At 40.6% G+C, this 19,466-nt stretch overlaps 1 non-coding gene across 1 annotated transcript; it reads right to left on the bottom strand.

Moving 5' to 3' along the window:
* Positions 1–2,094: 2,094 nt before the first annotated feature.
* LOC145408880 (5S ribosomal RNA) lies at positions 2,095–2,213 on the bottom strand. The gene has a single exon (XR_013898998.1). It is a non-coding gene; the product is annotated as a 5S ribosomal RNA (ribosomal RNA).
* Positions 2,214–19,466: the final 17,253 nt, after the last annotated feature.

The following is a 19,466-nucleotide window of genomic DNA, read 5'->3' as shown; positions in this document are numbered from 1 at the left end:
GCTGACGAATGAGGATATAAAGGAGCGTTGTGGTGTTGATGTGGATGGGATAGGAAGCGTTATGAGGAACACACTGAGGTGGTTTGGCCATGTGGAGAGGATGGAGGGTGAAAGACTGACGAAGAGAGTGTATGTGAGTGAGGTGGAGGGGGGAAGAGGGAGGGGGAGGCCGAGGATGAGATGGAGGGATGGGGTGGAGAGGTATATGAGAGAGGGGGGTGTGAGTTGGGAGCAGGGGAGTGAAATGGCGGGGGACAGGGCGACTTGGAGGCGATTTGTTTGTGGCCACCCCAAACGGGATTGAGGCGTCTGGCGATAGATAGATAGATAGATTTTTTCACTCGTTTTTTTACCTCTTTATTTTTCCACTTAACGATTTTTTACGTATTTTGAATGGTTTTGGATTGATTTTTTTTGTAACTGACCTCTGCCTTCTATTGGGGTGAGAGAAAAAAAAAAAAAAAAAAAGCCAGACAATAAAATATGATCGATACCAATACCTCCCCTGAAGTCATGTATGGAATAAAAGCAATAATATAAAAAGAAATCACCAGAAGGTAGGGAATGAAATCAATTAAATTTTAAGCATACGTTGCTTGAAGATATGGAATAAAGTTATGGATATAGATTGAAAAAAAAAAAAGTCATTGAAGTTTTTTAAGCATACGTTGCTTGAAGATATGGAATAAAGTTATGGATATAGATTGAAAAAAAAAAAAAAAAAAGTCACTGAAGTTAGATAAGGAATAAAATCAAAATAGTAAAGAAAATGAAGATGGGTAATAGTCAATAAATACATGAAATTGCTTGACATGTGAAATAAAGTCAAGGAAATAAGCCGAAAAAAATCCATGAAGTTAGATGAAGAAAATCCAAATCGCTTGAATTACATTATAACTCTAACCCCATTCAGCTTAAATATTTTGACCACGTAGCATAGCGACCTAATGATTGAACCTAATGTGACCTCCACATGGGAAATGAGAAGGGAAATCGGCCTTTGAGCATGTTTAAGCGTCGTTCATTACGCCGAAAAACAAACAGGTGTATGAATTTAATCGGCATGGTCGTTCTGAACCCCAAAGCTGCTGCGACCCTAAACCTGTGTCGGTAGTTTGGGAAAACTGGCTAAAATTAAAGTGTTTTCTTGCTGTGTGTTGAGATGCAGGGCAGTGATATGGCGGGGGACAGGGTGACATGTTTGTGACCAAACAATGATTATAACCTACCTAACCTATGGCAGACTAAGATGTCTTATCTATCTATCTATTGCCAGACGCCTCAATCCCGTTTGGGGTGGCCACAACCAAATCGCCTCCAAGTCGCCCTGTCCCCCGCCATTTCACTGCCCTGCTCCCAACTCACACCCTCCTCTCTCATATACCTCTCCACCCCATCCCTCCATCTCATCCTCGGCCTCCCCCTCCCTCTTCCCCCCTCCACCTCACTCACATACACTCTCTTCGTCAGTCTTTCACCCTCCATCCTCTCCACATGGCCAAACCACCTCAGTGTATTCCTCATAACGCTTCCTATCACATCCACACCACAACGCTCCTTTATATCCTCATTCGTCAGCCTGTCTCTCCATGTGACCCCACAGGCTCCTCTTACTCGTAAATAACTCATTTCCACTGCTCTCACTCTTGACTTGTGTCCTTCCAACAACGTCCAAGCTTCACTTCCATACGTTAGAGTTGGTATCACAATACTGTCATGTAGTAACTTTTTCAATTCCATGCTCACTTCCCTGTTTCTTATCACTGCTTTCAAAGAACCAGCAACCTTTCTTCCCTGCTGTACCCTTTCAAGGACTTCACCCTCCATCCTTACTCATCACACTACCCAAGTACTTAAACGTACTCACATTTTCCAATTCCTCACCATCCAACCTCGCTTCACCTCTCTCAAAGACCATCACTTTACTCTTCCCTACATTCACCTTTAGTTTCCGTTTCCTACTAAGATGTTCTTTCATTCATTGCCAGATGCCATGTGTCCCAAACGGGGTGGCCAAGGGCTTAGAGTTAATTGTTTTACAGGGAGGGACACTAATCCTCCACCAACCCCACTTGACACGTAGGGAGAACGTTATGCCAACAGCATCTGGTGTTCCCGGGCGGTCACCCATCCAAATACTAACCAGACCCAACGTTGCTTAACTTCGCTGATCGGATGGGAAGCGGTGTACTCAACGTGGTATGGCCGTTGCATTTCATAAAAGTGCATTAAGAGCGTTCACCAGTCATTGGTGCAATAGTCATCCGACCTCTGCTGTGTTACATAAATCCTTCCAATATCACGTAACACGTTTTCCTAAGTGGTTTATTTTATTACACTTTACTGTCTTCTGTGTTACATAAATCCTTCCAATATCGCACCGTTTTCCAAGTGACCTGAGTGAGTGTTCTGCAATGGCAGAACACTCACTCAGGTTGGACTGCACTTGACAGGGGTAGTAGTAGGGGTGTTGGGTGGAGCCATGGCGGTGCTGTAGTATTCCATGAGGCCAAAAAAAGATACAGACCGATGAAGAGGCAACCAATCAGCAGAGGCAGTGTGCAGGAGACTAGCTCAGCCGGTGTGTCTGGTAGCGTGCAGTTTGAGTTGTCGAAATGGCAGGGATAACCATGTCGAAGAACAAATAAAGGTATAGATTTATAAATGTCGAGACAGTTAATTGCATAACGATCGGTTGAAAACGAGACTTGGTGTATATATAGCGCTAACCTAACCTAACGTTGTCAATGTTAGGCCAAGTTTGAGTGAATAGAGTACAGTATAGCACAATGATGGAGAAATTACATACAGTGCAGGACATCAGTAATTTTACCAGGTTACAGTGAATGGACTAGGGATTATGTGACTGATTTTTATTTTTGATTTTGTTGTTTTTTTATTTTTAATAAAATTTTACCAGGTCAGAGTGAACAGTATGGATTGACTGATTTTTTTATTAGTGATTTTTTTTTTTTTTTTTTTACATCAGAGAGAACAGTATGGATTGTGACTGATTTTTATTAATGATTTTGTTGTTTGCTTTTTTTTATGTATATATTTTTATATATTCTACCAGGTGAGAGTGAACAGACTATAAATTTTGAGACTAGCCTCAGCCCCCTACTAACCAAAAATTTCTTCCAGAGTGAGGTCATCCCCCCAGTGACCTCGAAGCCCCCCCCCCTTCCAAGCCATAGAGGTCAAGCTGGTATGGGGTCACGAAACAGTAGTGGATTTGTTTGCGCCGATGGATAGCAGAGAATTATAAAGGTTAGTTCTGTGTGTGTGTGTGTGTGTGAGAGAGAGTTTGCATGGGTGTGAATTGTGAAAGTTCATATATGTGTGTGTGTGTGGTGGATAGAAAATTATTAGTCAGTTCCGTGTTGTGTGTGTGTATTTACCTAGTTGTGATAATCAGGAAATGAGCTATGCTCGTGGGGTCCTCTCTCTCTCATTAAGTCAAATTTTGCTTTGAACTCATTTAAGTTTTTAGACTGGACGATCACTGTCCAGGCTGTTCCACATGTCAGTGCATCTATATGGAAAGCTATATTTCTTGATATCCTTCTAACAACTTAGCTTTTTCAGTTTCACTCCATGTCCTCTTGTTACTCTCCCATCCCATACAATCAGTTCATTTTTATCAATTCTATCTAGTCCCATCATGGCCCTGACCACTGCAATCATGTCCTCTCCTTTGTTTTAGTATAGACAGTTCCAGCTTTTCCAGCCTTTCTCCGTAAGGCAGATCTGCCAGGCTGGGGACCATCTTGGCTGCTGTTCTTTGTATTCTTTCAATCTTATTTATCTCTCTCTTCTTGTGTGGGGACCACACTACTGCCACATATTCCAACCTGGGGCGGATCATGGCCATCAATTTTTTCATCATCCACATAATGGAATGCCACTCGTACGTTAGTCAGGAGATTGTACGTCTTTAACTATCTTGTTAATGTGTTTTTCTGGTGACAAACCATCCTGGACCAGCACTCCCAAATCTTTCTCATTTCTCACTTTATTATTGGTTCATTACCCATCATATAATTCAGTGATGGCCTCTTGGTACTCTTACCCTTTCCAATATCTTACATTTTTTTGCATTAAATTTCCCACATCTGGTTCCAATCTTGGATCATATTCAGGTCTTCCTGCAGCATTTTTTAGTCTTCCTCGACTTCTACTTTCCTCAAGATCTTTACATCATCAGCAAACAGACTTGTGTATCTGTTCACTCCATCTGCCATATCATTTACGTAAATCAGGAACATTATTGAAGCAAACACTGAGCCCTGTGAGACTCCACTTGTTAGTTCCCTCCATCCAGACATCTTGGCTTTACTACTGTCCTCATTTGTCTGTCTCAAGAAGCCACACATCCACTCCAGGACATTTACCTTCAGTCCTCCTATGTGTTCCAATTTCCACATTAGTTGCATGTGGGGTACCTTGTCAGAGGCTTTCTCCAGATCTAGATACACACAATCCACCCAGCTGTCTTTCTCCTGTAACACTTCAATCACTCTCTAGTAAAAGCTCAACAAGTTGGAAACACATGACCTTCCACTTCTGAATCTAAACTGGCTCTCGGCCAATATGTTCGTCTCCTCCAGATATTTGATCCATCTGTCTTTCAGGATTTTCTCACACAATTTTGCAAGTACGCTGGTCAGGGACGCTGGTCTATAATTCAGGGGTTCTTCCTTGTTTCTTCCCTTATAAATTGGTACCACATTGGCCCTCTTCCATTCCCGAGGCACTTTCCCTTCTTCCAGAGAACACACAATTAAATCGTGAATCTTATCTGCCAGTTCTTCTCTGCATTCTTTCAGTACCCTGGTAGAGATTCCATCTGGTCCTGGGGCTTTCCTTACATCTTGAGTTTCCAGTAATTTATACACTTCCTGCACTTCCACTTTTGTCTTTCATCACTACATTTCTAGTCACACCGTCCCCCTCCGAAAAGTCCCTTTCTTTAGTGAAAACCGATTGGAAACATTTGTTCATTATTTCATCTTGCATTGCTGCATCTTTATAGACCTCTCCATTTATTTTCAGTTGGGTGATTCTTTCCTTTTGTTTCAGTTTGCCATTAATAAATCTATAAAACATTTCTTTCTTCCTCTCTTCGTACTCTTGTATATTCATTTCCAGTTCTTTTATATTCTTCCCGTCAATTATACCTTTTTCAAAGTTTCATTCTTCCTCTCTGCGTATTCTTGTATATTCATTTCTAGTTCTTTTATATTCTTCCTTTGATTTATTATTACCTCTCTTTCTCCATTTGTTCCATGCCATGTCCCTTTCTTTTTTGCTATGATGCACCTTCTGTTAAACCAGTCCTTTTTCCTGTTTTCTTTCCCACTTACTCCTGGAACATGCTTCTCCACTCCCGAATTATTGAGATCTAGAAAGATATCCCACTTCCTCTGCGTCTCTCTCGTTTCTATGAATTTTCTCCAATCCACATTTTCGAAAAATTTCCTCAATCCTGTAAAGTTTGCTTTCCTACAGCTGTATCTTCCCTGTCTATAAAACTCATCTCTTGGCACCGCGTTCCCTTTTATCATCTGGAACTCAATGACCACATGATCACTTTTTCCTGCGGGACACTGATATTATCAATTTTCAACTACATCAGGTTCTTTAGTTAGTGGTAAATCTAATCTTGCTGGCGTGTCGTCTCCTCTGAATCTAGTCTCCTCTTTGACCCATTGGGTCATTACATTACTCATTGCAATATTAAACAATATAGTGCCCCATGAATCTTCATTGCTTCCCGAGTCCTTTTCCTCCCAGTTCACCTCTTTACAGTTGAAATCCCCCATCATAATTATGTTACTGCATTTCCCAGTATCCCTGCTTGTCGTAAAAGGCGACTAAAAGGGTTGGCGGAGGGTTAGTGCCCCTCCCCGGAAAACAACTAACTAAAAAAACAAACAAGAAGCCTCGGACAAGGACTGACCAAACGATGACGACCCAGGACCGGACAAAGGACTTGGTAATGAGTACATGGAATGTAAGAGGAGCGAATGATGAGGTGAAAGAGAGAGAGATTGTCCAGGTGCTTGAGGGTGCGAAAGTGGATGTATGTGGAATAACTGAAACAAAATGGAGAGGAGAAAGTGTGAGAGAATGGGAGTATGGATGGGGTATATGTGCAGGAGTAGATGAGAATGAGAGGGCAAAGGAAGGAGTGTGTATAGTTGTGAGTAAAAGATGGAAGAAGAGCATAAGACAGTATGGATCAGTTGGGTCAAGGATTGTGTGGGTAAAGTTGAAAGTTGGCATACAAATGTGGGCGATTGTGTGTGTGTATGCGCCAACGCAAGATCGTGCTAGAAGAGTGAGAGAAGAGTTCTGGACAAATGTGGAAATGTGCATGGAAAAGTTTGGAAGGAATGAGAGAGTGTTTTTGATTGGTGATATGAATGGTAAAGTTGGTAATGTGAAGGCGGATGGAATAGTTGGTGAGTGGGGTGTGCCTGCCGAGATAGATGAGAATGGGAGTGCGTTAGTGGACATTTGTGCTGGGAGGGGGTTGGTGATAGCCAATACCCTCTTCAGGCATAAAATGATCCACAGGTATACATGGCGAGTGATGAGAAGGGTGGGTGGTGAACTGAATGAAAGGAAGGCAATGATTGATTATGTGTGTGTGGATGAAAGGATGCGAAGATGTGTAAAGGATGCAAGAGTGTATAGAGGTTGGGGGAGTGGACTTTCTGACCACTACTTGGTGGTGGCCAGAATTAGGATGCAAGTGAGATGGAGGAATAGAAGAAGGGAAAGACGAGAGGAAGGAGTAGTTGCAAGGAGAGTGGAAAGGTTACAAGAGGATGAGAAAAAGGCAGAGTATAAGAGAGAAGTGGAGGAACGATTGGACAAATATGAATTGGAGCAGATGGGAGATGTGGAAGGTGTGTGTAAGATATTTACAGAAGAAATATGTGCAGCATGTGATGTGGTGTGTGGAAGGAAGAGAAGACAGAGGGGGGTGCAAGGAACAGCGTGGTGGACTGAAGAGGTGAGACAGGCTGTGGCACAAAAGAAGAAAGCATACAATGAATGGGTGAGAAATAGGGGCGTGGAAGAAGTTGAGAGGCGGAAGAGAGAGTTATATGTGGAAAGGAAGAGAGAGGTGAAAAGATTAGTAAGAGAGAGTAAGAAGAGAGTGGATGAGGAATTTGGAAGGAATTTGAGTGTAAAGTGGAGGGACTGTAAGAAAATGTTCTGGAGAGAAGTGAAAAGAGTAAGACAGGGTGGAAGAGAAGTTAGCAGGGGAGTGAAAGATAAAAATGGTAGATTACTAGTGGAGAAGGGAGAAAAAGTGAGCAGATGGAGAGAACACTTTAAGGAATTGTTGAACGTAGAGGATGGAAGTAATGCAAGTATAAGTGGCTGGGGAATGGCTGGGAGAAGGAGGGAGGTGAGAAGACAGGAAGAAATCAGTAGGATAGAAGTTGTGGAAGCAATGAAGAAAGTTAAATCGGGGAAAGCCCCAGGAATTGATGGAGTGTGTGGTGAAATGCTGAAGCATGGGGGAGAGATAGTAGTAGAATGGATGTGGAAAATGTGCAGATTGGCCTGGGAGGAAGGTAGAGTCCCGGAGGATTGGAAGTCAGGTATAATTATTCCCTTGTACAAAGGAAAAGGGAAAAAGAAGTGTGCGGTAATCATAGGGGTATTTGTCTTCTTAGTATAATAGGAAAAGTGTATGGTAGGATACTTATAGACAGAGTTAGAGAAAGAACAGAGAAATTAGTTGGAGAAGAACAGGGAGGCTTTAGGAAGGGAAGAGGTTATGTAGATCAGATATTCATTCTTAGATCTTTAGTGGAAAAGTTTCTAGAGAAGGGAAAGAAGTTGTATGCGGCTTTCATGGATTTGGAGAAAGCATATGACAGGGTGGATAGACAAGGATTGTGGAAAGTGTTAAGAATATATGGAGTAGATGGGAAGTTGTTGAATGCTGTGAAGAGTATGTACGATGGTGCGAAGGCTGCAGTGCGTGTGGATGGTGAACTAAGTGAATTTTTCTCTTTGAAAGTTGGTTTGAAACAAGGATGTGTCATGTCTCCATGGTTGTTCAATCTGTACATGGATGGGGTAATAAAAGAGGTACAAGGTAGGATAGTGGATGTTGGAGTGGCCCTGGTGAGAGAGGAGAGTGTTTGGAAACTCCCTGTACTGTTGTTTCCAGATGATACTGTGTTGTTGAGTGAAGACGAAGGGGAGCTGCAAGGCTTGGTGGATGAGTTTGAGAGAGTGTGTAAGAAACGGAACCTAAAGGTGAATGTAGGGAAGAGTAAAGTGATGGTCTTTGAGAGAGGTGAAGTTAGTGAATGTACAGCGAGGTTAGATGGTGAGGAATTGGAAAATGTGAGTACGTTTAAGTATTTGGGTGGTGTGATGAGTAAGGATGGAGGTTTGGAGGGTGAAGTGCTTGAAAGGGTACAGCAGGGAAGAAAGGTTGCTGGTTCCTTGAAAGCAGTGATAAGAAACAGGGAAGTGAGCATGGAAGTGAAAAAGTTACTACATGACAGTATTGTGATACCAACTCTAACGTACGGAAGTGAAGCTTGGACATTGTTGGAAGGACACAAGTCAAGAGTGAGAGCAGTGGAAATGAGTTATTTAAGAGGAGCCTGTGGAGTCACGTGGAGAGACAGGCTGACGAATGAGGATATAAAGGAGCGTTGTGGTGTGGATGTGGATGTGATAGGAAGCGTTATGAGGAATACACTGAGGTGGTTTGGCCATGTGGAGAGGATGGAGGGCGAAAGACTGACGAAGAGAGTGTATGTGAGTGAGGTGGAGGGGGGAAGAGGGAGGGAGAGGCCGAGGATGAGATGGAGGGATGGGGTGGAGAGGTATATGAGAGAGGAGGGTGTGAGTTGGGAGCAGGGCAGTGAAATGGCGGGGGACAGGGCGACTTGGAGGCGATTTGTTTGTGGCCACCCCAAACGGGATTGAGGCGTCTGGCAATAGATAGATAGATTTCTCAGTCACTTTCTTGAGACAGATAACCATCTCTAACAACATCTGATATTCATCGTCCTTCCATGCCCTTGTCTTAGGGGTAACGTATACCGTACCACTGCGGTCTCTCTTGCTATTCTCTCTGGTTTCTAGTAAGCCATCAACATTAGTATATGTCACTTTCCAACTTTTTTCACTGTTCCTTATTTCCTCTTCTTTCACTCTCCCCGTCGGTACCACTTCCTCAATTTCTGATCCATAACTCTCCAATAAAACACTGTCTTCTCTTCCTCCGTTCTCGGTTCGTTTTTTGCCTTCGCTTCCTTTAATAGCTCCTTTATATTAGCTCTTTCTTCCTCGTTTGTGTCTCTCCTTATCCAAACATTCTTCAGCTCTTCCTTTTCTGATCATTTCCTTATTCTGTTTATAATTTTGTTTATTATTGCCTGAGACTTAAACTTTAAGTGGCCTCGCCCCTCCCTCCTCGTACTTTCCTAGCCTAAACACTTCTTCAGTCTCTTCTTGAGCTTCATTGTTACCCTCCATAACTACTGATACTGTCTCTTTTGCCATATTAAGTTCTTCTCTTTCCCTTTCTGGCCTTACTGTCATCCGTTTTTCTTTTAGTCCTGAAATTATCAAGCATTTTTTCTTGTCTGATACATCTCTGACTAAAGATTCTCTACTTCTTAGTACCCTAACCACTTCCTTTTCCATCTTTTCCCTGTTTTGTTGTTCTATAATCTTCAAATTTATATTTCCTTCCTTCCAGGATTTTCTTCCTCCCCTTGTGCTGCACCTTGATTTCCTTAATATGTTCATCATACATTCTTGACTTTGATTCATGGTCATCTAGTTTACTTTTCATCCTGTCCCTTTCTTCTTCCAACCTCTTATTTTCCTTCTTGGGCTGTTTTATTTCATTAGAGGCAGATTCATTACTCAATTTTAATTCCGTAACTTGCCTTTCTTGGTCAGCACTGCGTGTACAGACGTTATCGAACTTGGCGTGAAGTATCTTAATCTCTTTATCCTGTTCTAAGGTCTGTTCTTGTAACTCTAATTATTAACCATACCTGCTTTAGTTCCTGGACATTCATCTCTGCCATTTTCTCCACTCCTGCAACTCTTGTTAGATTCAGTTGAACACTTCCTTCACCCATATCCTTGTCGGTAAAGCCCTTAAATTCTCCGCCATCGAGTGTAAATACAGAGCTACCTCCTTCCGCCATCATGCAAATGGGAGAAATGGAGTTCCCCCAAGCTAAGCCCTGTATTGGACTATATAGCCCCGCTAGGGTTACAGGAGCGAGCTACCACTCCCGGCACGGCAGCCCGGGCGAGGCTCGAACTCGCAATCCCCCGATTACGAGTCCAGCGCGCTACCACTGTGCTACCGCGCCCCCTCCGCCATCATGCAGCCTATGAAAACTTTACAATTTCACTGTATTTTATACTCTTGTTGGACCAAAATCTGCACTTTTTTCACCATTATCAGACAGGACCACCATTCACGTATTCATTTTCATAATCACAATAGGGTGGGTTCCTTTTCGTCACTGGTTCGGCGATTAATTCCCCACGATCCACAAAGAGCTCCATCTCCATCGTTGACCTGTGTGTGTGTTTGTGTGAGAGAAGGGATAACAACTCACACGTGGAAGGTATAATATTCACTTACTATAAACATCATCCCTGAGTTGATTTTACTATTTACCTTATGACCAGGGACAAACACAACAAAAGAAATATTGCTGAATTCTGAGCGTCTGTTGATGCTTTATGTTACACTTACAACACGAATATACCTTGAAAAAAAAAAAAAAAAAAAAAAAAGTTCATAAGTCTCCCTCACCTTCCGCCAGCTCTCATGAAATCCGCAAAGCCTTTTGTTGCATTCCCCCCTCACTTATCAATGCTAAAATTTGCCAACTAGATCTCATTTTTGGTATCCGTCTCCTCTAATGGGTTGATACAGTACTATGAAACCTTGTATTTAAACCTAACAAACAATAACACAGCGGTTTAATTATCTTATTTATCTGGCCGCTTCAAGTCTTCTTTGCATATATCTCACCCATTATCTATCTCTGACCTTTCGTGTTCTGTCATTTTTAACCAATCGATATTTCACCTACTTCATCTGCACTCCTCTCCATTCCCCATCCTCTAGCTTTCTCTGCTGCATTCCACGCTTCCTGTGCCCTCACTGCTTGATGCTTATGCTAGAGAGTTCTGTATTCATCTTTTGTATACGATTAATTATACTGTTCATTTCTTTTATATATGCTTTCTTTCTTCGGCAGCTTCATCCTGTTCTCCATTCCCTTCTTCACTTCCTCCTACTTTACCTTCCTCTATACTTCTTTCTTCATTTTCCTCTATACTTCCTCCTTCCTTCACCATCTTCTATACTTCCCCCTCCTTTACCTTCTATACTTCCTCCTTCACATTCTATACATCCTCCTCCTTCGCCTTCTGTACTTCCTCCTCCTTCACCTTCTATACTGTACATCCTCCTCTTTCACCACCTACATTTCCTCCTCCTCCGTTTTCTCTTCTTTCTTCATCTTCCTTAGCCTGTTGCATGGCAGCTATTTTTAGTCCCATGGGTCGCCTCCATGCCAGCCATTTTTCTATTTTTTTTTTTTTTTTTTGGGGGGGGGGGCTAAAATGATAGATTTTGTGAAAACAACAAATTTCACCTTTAAAATACTCACCGTAGCTTGGAAATGGGTTTTATTGAGTCCTGCATACTCGTATACAGGTATTCCCGCTCTCTCACAGTCACTACATAGGTGAGAGAGCCGTTTTCTATGTAAGGTAAACTCAGGTATTTATGCTGGGAAGGTATAGCAATGTTCACTACACTTTTCTGATTACTGTACTTATTACTTCAACATGTCACAATTTGCGTCTCTCTCTCTCTCTCTCTCACTGTGAATGCATTGCCTTGCTTGAAGATAGGTAGCTACAACGTGAATTCACTATGTACAGTCCTTGCACTTACAAGAAAATATTTACAACTTGCATTCACTATGTATAGTCCTTTCACTTATGCGAAAATATTTACAACATCCCATCACTATGTACAGCACTGGGTGAGGCACAGAGGCAGAGTGAGTGTGAGAGGGGGAGCGAGTGGTTGTATGGCCTTGACCACCTGAGGATTGGTAGAGGAACATTTACCATAAATGCCTGTCAATTTTTACCTGCAAATCTTGAAAAAGGCAGTCACAGTGAATTTTCTAATTTTAAGCCGTCTTAAAACAGCACTGGCACTGACCACAGATTTTCGTCACACCATTTTAAAACGGCATTGGCACGTGGCGGGTTAATACGTCCTCCTTCCATCACCTTTTATACTTCCTCCTCCTTTTTTCAGCTTCTATACTTCCTCCTTCCTTCTTCACCTTCTGTACTTACTCCTTCCTTCTTCACCTTCTGGACTTACTCCTTCCTTCTTCACCTTCTGTACTTCCTCCTTCCTTCTTCACCATCTGTATTTCCTCCTTGCCCAGACCTCTCTCCAAGGGAGCCAGATGGATAGGATGATATGTGGATCGGACTGGTGTGTGTGTGTGTGTGTGTGTTCTTACCTTACCTAATTGTTCTTACCTAATTGTATCTTTACAGGAAGGTGTCAAGCTCGTACTGTCCCGTGTCTTAAACCATATTTATCGTACATATCCTTAAATTTGTGAATTGTTTTGGCACACACTATTTCATTCGGTAGTGCATTCCATTGGTCAATTGCGCTGTTTGGGAAACTGAATTTCCTTACGTCTTTATCACCTCTCTTCTTATGCAGTTTTTTGCAGTGTCCTCTTGCTGATGCTTCTCCATGTGTTAAGTAATCATTTATGTCTATTTTCTCCTTCCCTGATATGCACTTATATAGCATTATCATGTCACCTCTTTTCCTTCGCTCCTGTAGTGTTGGTAGATTCAGTTTATTTAGTCTTTCTTCGTAGCTTAGGTCCCTTAAGCTTGGTATCCATCTTGTAGCGGCCCTTTGAACTTTTTCAATCTTGTCTATGTGCTTTTTGAGATGAGGACTCCAGACTACTGATGCATATTCCAGGGTTGGTCTAATGAATGATGTTATTATCCTTCTTAGCATGTCTTCATTTATGTATGTGAATGCTATTCTCATATTTGCAAGCATTGTATACATGTCCCGTACCTTCTCGCTGATGTGGTCAGCCGGAGATAGTCTGTTATTGATGATCACACCTAAGTCTTTCTCTCTTTCTGATGTGTATAGGGTTTTATTTCCTAACTTATAATCCCAATCAGGTCTTTTTCCACTTTTACCAAACTTGATTACATGACACTTGTCCACATTGAATTCCATTTGCCATGTACTACTCCATTCATGAAGTTTATTTAATTCTTCTTGTAGCTCTTTACAAGAGTCTGTGTTAGTAATTCTCCTTTGTATTTTTGCATCATCTGCAAACATATTCAGATAGCTCTCATTTCCAGTGTTACTGTTTATATCATTTATATACACTAAAAACATGATTGGTGCCAGCACTGAACCCTGTGGTACTCCACTAGTCACTTCTTTCCATGATGAATAGTTTCCTCTTAGTACTGTTCTCATTTCTATTTTTATGAGAAAGTCTTGCATCCAACAAAACAGTTTGCCTCGAATTCCTCCTTGATGGTACAGTTTCCATAAAAGTCTTTGATGTGGTACTGTGTCAAAAGCTTTCTTGAAATGTAAATAGATACTGTCCACCCATCCTTCCCTTTCCTGTATTGTGTTTCTTACTCTGTCATAGTAGCTCAGCAGATTAGTAACACATGATTTTCCTTTTCTGAAACCAAACTGTCTTTCTGTTATCATACTGTGTTCTTCTAGATGGTTTACCCAAGCTTTTCTTATAAGCTTTTCTAATACCTTGCTTACAACACTGGTCAGTGATACTGGTCGGTAGTTGAGTGGATTTTGTCTATTTCCTTTCTTGAATAAGGGGACAATATTTGCTTTTTTCCAAATATCAGGTAGTTTACCTTGACTCAAGGATTTCTTGAAAATTAAAAATAATGGTTTACTTAACTCCTTTGCACATTCTCGTAGTACCCAACATGAAATATCATCAGGACCACTTGCTTTTCCTCTGTCTAATCTACTTAGCTCCTCCTGTATTACTTTTTCTGCTATTTGTATATCTGGTAGTATGTGTGGACATGCATGTTCCACATAGTCCCTCTCAAAATTTTCTTCTTCTGTAAAAACTAATTGGAAATTCTTATTTAGTGCTTCACAAATATCCTTCTCTTGTGTGTAAGTGATTCCCTCGTCCGTAATTGATTGTATTATATCTTTTACTTTGGTTTTGCTTCTGATATAACTGTAAAACAGCTTTGGTTGATCACTACTTTTATTTATTATATCCTCCTCAAACTGTTTTTGGGCTTCCCTCCTTATTCTTGTATAATCGTTTTTTGCCTGTTTGTAATTATTACACGCCCTTTCACTATTATGTCTTCTGTATCTATTCCACAACAAATCTCTTCTTTCTTTTGATTTTTTACATTCTGTATTGAACCATTTCTGTATTTTCTTATCTGCTTCTTTGTGCTGTGGGATGTACTTCTGGACTCCTATTTCATAAAATTCACAGAATTTTTTATATACAGCATTTAAATCTTGTCCTCTAAGCTCATTTTCCCAATCAACTTCTAAGAAATACTTCTTTAGGTCTTGATAATTTCCCTTTTTATAGTTTAGGCTCTTTTTCTAACTGTCATTGCTGTTTACTATGTCATATGCTATCCTGAAGTTATAATTTAGTACTGCATGATCGCTTTTGCCGAGTGGAGGGTGATATATTAAACTGTCAATATCATTTTCTTGCCTAGTAAATATTAGATCTAGCACTGAAGGTACATCAAGTCCTCTTTTTCTGGTGGCCCTCACATGTTGCGTTAGGAAGAACTCTTGTACAAGATCCAGGAGCTTTTTGTCCCAGCAGCTTTCTTGGCTAATTATATCTAGAGTATTCCAATTTATATTTGTATTGAAATCCCCAGTTAGTATAATTCTTTCTGATTTCTCTTCCATTTTATGTAGCAATGATCTTAAACTCTGAATTGTACTCTCTGCCAGGTCCACATATTCATCTCTTTCCCATGTGTTTGATCTGGGTGGCATGTACAAATTGGCTACAATTACATTACCTTCAGATGTGTTGATCTCTACTGCAATCAGTTCTACTTGTGATGGTATATCTAGTTTTATTTCACTGACTTTTAGGTTTTTCTTAGTTAATATTATAATTCCTCCTCCTTTTTTTGAATTTCTGTCTCTTCTCCATATATTGTATTCCTCTAAGTTTAGTATGTCATTGGATATCCTTGGTGTTAATTTTGTTTCAGTTAGGCATATTATTTGTGGTTCATTTTCTCTGAAATAATCATTCATCTCTAGTAATTTAGATACCATTCCGTCCACATTTGAGTACATCAACTTTATCTTCTTGTTTATATACTTGTCATGACATGGTTCTACTACCTTCCTCCTTTTTCTTCCATCCTGTTTGTGTACCACTTTCGTACCTGCAATCCTATTACTTTGTAAAAAAAAAACTTCTTCTTCTCCTCTTCCGATCTTCCCTCATTTTTTGTTTTTGCTTCCTCCCTTTTCTCTTTCAGTAATTCCAGTTCATCTTGTGTTAGGCATCTTTTTATCCATACATTTTTGAACTCCTCTTTTTCCATAAGATTCTTTGCATTTTTTAGTATCTCTTCCACAGTGTTTACACTCTGGAAAGTCACCTTTAGAGGTCTTGTCTTGCTTTTCTCATATTTCCCTAACCTTTTGTGTTCCTCTATGTCTTTACTACAGATTTCCTCTGATACTTCCTTCAGTAAGCTCATTACATTTGCCATCTCCTTTTTGTCTCTTGTGATCTTGTTTTTTAGATCTTCCTCTTCTATACCAGTGATTACTTTAGATTTGTTTATATCTACTGAATCTCTGACTAACTTTGGATTGTTTTGAATTATTCTTTTCACTTCCTTTTTAATGCTTTTTTCCTCCACCCTTGTTTCTAAGTCTTTCTTTACTTTCACCATTTCAGAATACGTGGTTTCCACATCATTTTTGTAGCTTTGCACAGCTTCATTCACCTGTGTTATCTTCTCCTCAATATCACTGCTCTGGTCAGTAAGACTGCTTACTTGCCTAATTGTCTCTGTGTCATTTTTTAAATCTTCCATAACACTCTCGTGATTGACTACTGTACTTGCCATTTCACTCACTTTCTTCCTAAGTGTACTCAATTCCACTGTTAGTTCACTGATGGTTGTGTCTTTCTTATTGGCCTCCCTTCCCAGTTTTTCTATCTCTTCCTTTTGCAAGTGCATCTACTTCTTTATTTCATCAATTTCATTTTTGAAAGCCATTTCTAGTTTGTGTACACGTTCAGCCAGTCTATTGTGAGTCTCCACTTCAACCAGTTCTTGGTAGAAATCATCATTTTGCTTTTTACCTTTATCCCTTTTCTTTTCCAAATTGCTTTACTAAAGTATGTATCTATTTTGCAATACTAATGGTGCAAAGTATATACTTACAATCCCCGTGTTGTTGTAGTCTAAACAAACCTCAGATGACTCAGCATTATTTTTTCGTCTTGTTTTTCTTTCCTGTTTGATCAAGTCTTGTTTAAACTCATTATTTTTTTCCTTTTAATAATGAAAAATCATTTAGTCTAACCTAGTACAGAGCTTGACTCATGCAAAGATACTAAGTTAGGCAATGCCACTGGCCGTGTTGATTCGGTACGGAGCGCCGATGTCGCACGTCCTACTCGGTTGAATCCCTCCACGTGTGTGTGTGTGTGTGTGTGTCATTGTTTTCCTTTTTAAAACCTCAAATTAATGGATTTTTTGGAAAATTGTCTGATGTATAAATATGTAAAAAAGTTGATATATCTAAGCATTATATATTTAAAGTATTTTCTGTATAATGTTTAGATTCAGTGCTTATTGTTCCCGTATTTATTATTATTATTATCACCACCACCATTACTGTTATTATTGTTATTATTATTATCATTATTAATATTATTGGTGTTTCTTGATTTATTATATTAACACTTGGCTTTATTAATGTACCGTATATCGTCATTTGTGGTATTGCTGTATGTTTGTTTGTTTTCTTGCAGTATGTGTAGTAGACGTTGCATTGTATGTTGTAATTATTGCATGTTCAACATTGGTACTCCTCACCCTACCCTAGGGAGGGAAAGGGGGTCCAGATGGTGATAATTTGTGATTTCTTTATTATTAATATTGTTAGCAATATTATTATTATTACTACTAGTATTATTGTTACTATTATTACTATTGTTATTATCTTTATTATTATTGTTGTTGTTATTGAGTGTGGTAGGGAAGGTATATGGAAGAATTATTATAGAAAAAGTAAGAGAGATATCAGAAGTCCTAGTGAGTGATGAACAGGGTGCCTTTAGGAGTGGCAGAGGATGTGTGGATCAAATATTTGCAGTGAGACAGATAGCAGAGAAGGCTTGTGAGAAGGACCATAAGGCATTTATGGCATTCATGGATCTGGAAAAAGCATACGACAAAGTGGACAGAGAAGGATTGTGGAAAGTTTTGCGCATGTATGGTGTAGATGATAAGCTACTAGGTGCCATCAATAGTATTTATGATAGAAGTGAAGTATGTGTAAAGGGTAAATGGGCATCTAAGTGAATGGTTCGCGATCGGTGTGGGCTTGCGATGAGGTTGTGTGGTGTCCCCATGGTTGTTCAGTATATATTTGGGGTGATGAAAGAAATAAAAAACACGAGTAAATGAGAGGGGGGTGTCGTTGGTAATGAATAGTGATGGATGGAATATCTCAAATTTCTTGTATGCTGATGATGCAATACTACTTATAGATACCGGACAAGAACTTGGTATGCTAGTGCAGAGTTTTGCTGATGTCTGTGGTCATCATGCCTTCACAGTAAACATAGAGAAGTGGAAAGTGATGGTTATTGAGAGAATGGGACTCCCAGTGCAATGTCTCAGTGAATGGAGAGTGACTGGAATTGGTGAGAGTGTTCAAATACATGGGTACAGTGATAGAAAAGAGAGGAAAGTGTGCAAAAGAAGTGGAAAGTAGAGTTACATAAGGAAGGAAAGTAGCTGGTGCAATGAAGGCCTTGATAAGAAAGAGAGACTTGAGTGTTGCAGCTGCATGAGGCTTACATGAAGGTGTCTCAATGCCAACTTTAACATGTGGATGTGAGACTATGGTGTGGCATGAAAATGCAAAATCAAGAATAAGAGCAGTGGAGATGGAACTGCTGAGGAATGTATGTGGAGTATTGAGAATGGATAGGATACGAAATAATGTGATTCCTGAAAGGTGTGGAGTGAGGAAGTCAGTGGACACCAGAATCAAAGAGAGTGTACTGAGATGGTATGGTCATGTAAAGAGAATGGATAACAACAGTGTTGAAAAAGGGATTTCTGAACTAATTTGAAGGAGAGAGGAGGCGAGGTAGCGCAAGAAGGTGGAGGGATATGGTGGATGAGTGTGTGAGGAAGAGAGGTATGGAAGTCGGCGAAAAAGGTATATCTGAGCGAATTTGGAGGAGGAGGAGGTGAGGTAGGCCAAGGAGAAGGTGGAGGGATATGGTGGATTAGTGTGAGGAGAGGTATGGAAGTCAGTGAAATAGGTATATCCGAGCGAATTTGGAGGAGGCGAGGTAGGCCAAGGAGAAGGTGGAGGGGTAAGGTGGATGAGTGTGTGGGGAAGAGAGGTAGACCAAGGAAAAGGTGGAGGGATATGGGGGATGAATGTGTGAGGAAGAGAGGTTTGGAAGTCGGTAAGGGTAGGAGACTGACAAGAGATCGAGCTGGCTGGATGAATGTTGTGAGGAGAAGTGCATGATAAGAGATTTGGCACCCCTTTTTAATGTGACAGCGTCTGGATTGACTCTGTCGGATATGTTTATGTGAAGCTACAGAACATGGTGAATGTTTTTGGCATATCCGATAAAGCCAGGATTCCAGGGGCTTGAGTGGTGAGTGAATGGAGGCGTGGCCCATTGGATTGAGCAAACTTAGGCTGTCTGGACGTTGCTACTCTTCACTTTGCCCTAGGGTAGGAAAAGAGGTCCCGTAGATGATGATAGTGTTATTATTATTATGTATGATGGTGCTAAGGCTGCAGTGCGTGTGGATGGTGAACTGAGTGAATTTTTCTCTTTGAAGGTTGGGTTGAAATGGATGTGTCATGTCTCCATGGTTGTTCAGTCTGTACATGGATGGGATAATAAAAGAGATACAGGGTAGGGCAGTGGATGTTGGAGTGGCCCTAGTGAGAGAGGGTAGTGTTTGGAAACTACCTGTACTGTTGTTTGCAGATGATACTGTGTTAAGTGAAGACGAAGGGGAGCTGCAAGGCTTGGTGGATGAGTTTGGGAGAGTGTGTAAGAAATGGAATCTAAAGGTGA

This window comes from Coenobita brevimanus, chromosome 78, assembly GCF_032717465.1.
Source record: "Coenobita brevimanus isolate Jiangsu-jjx chromosome 78, ASM3271746v2, whole genome shotgun sequence".
Classification (NCBI taxonomy): domain Eukaryota; kingdom Metazoa; phylum Arthropoda; class Malacostraca; order Decapoda; family Coenobitidae; genus Coenobita; species Coenobita brevimanus.
Note: the sequence above shows the minus strand (reverse complement) of the source record. Positions and strands in the feature narration are given on the sequence as shown.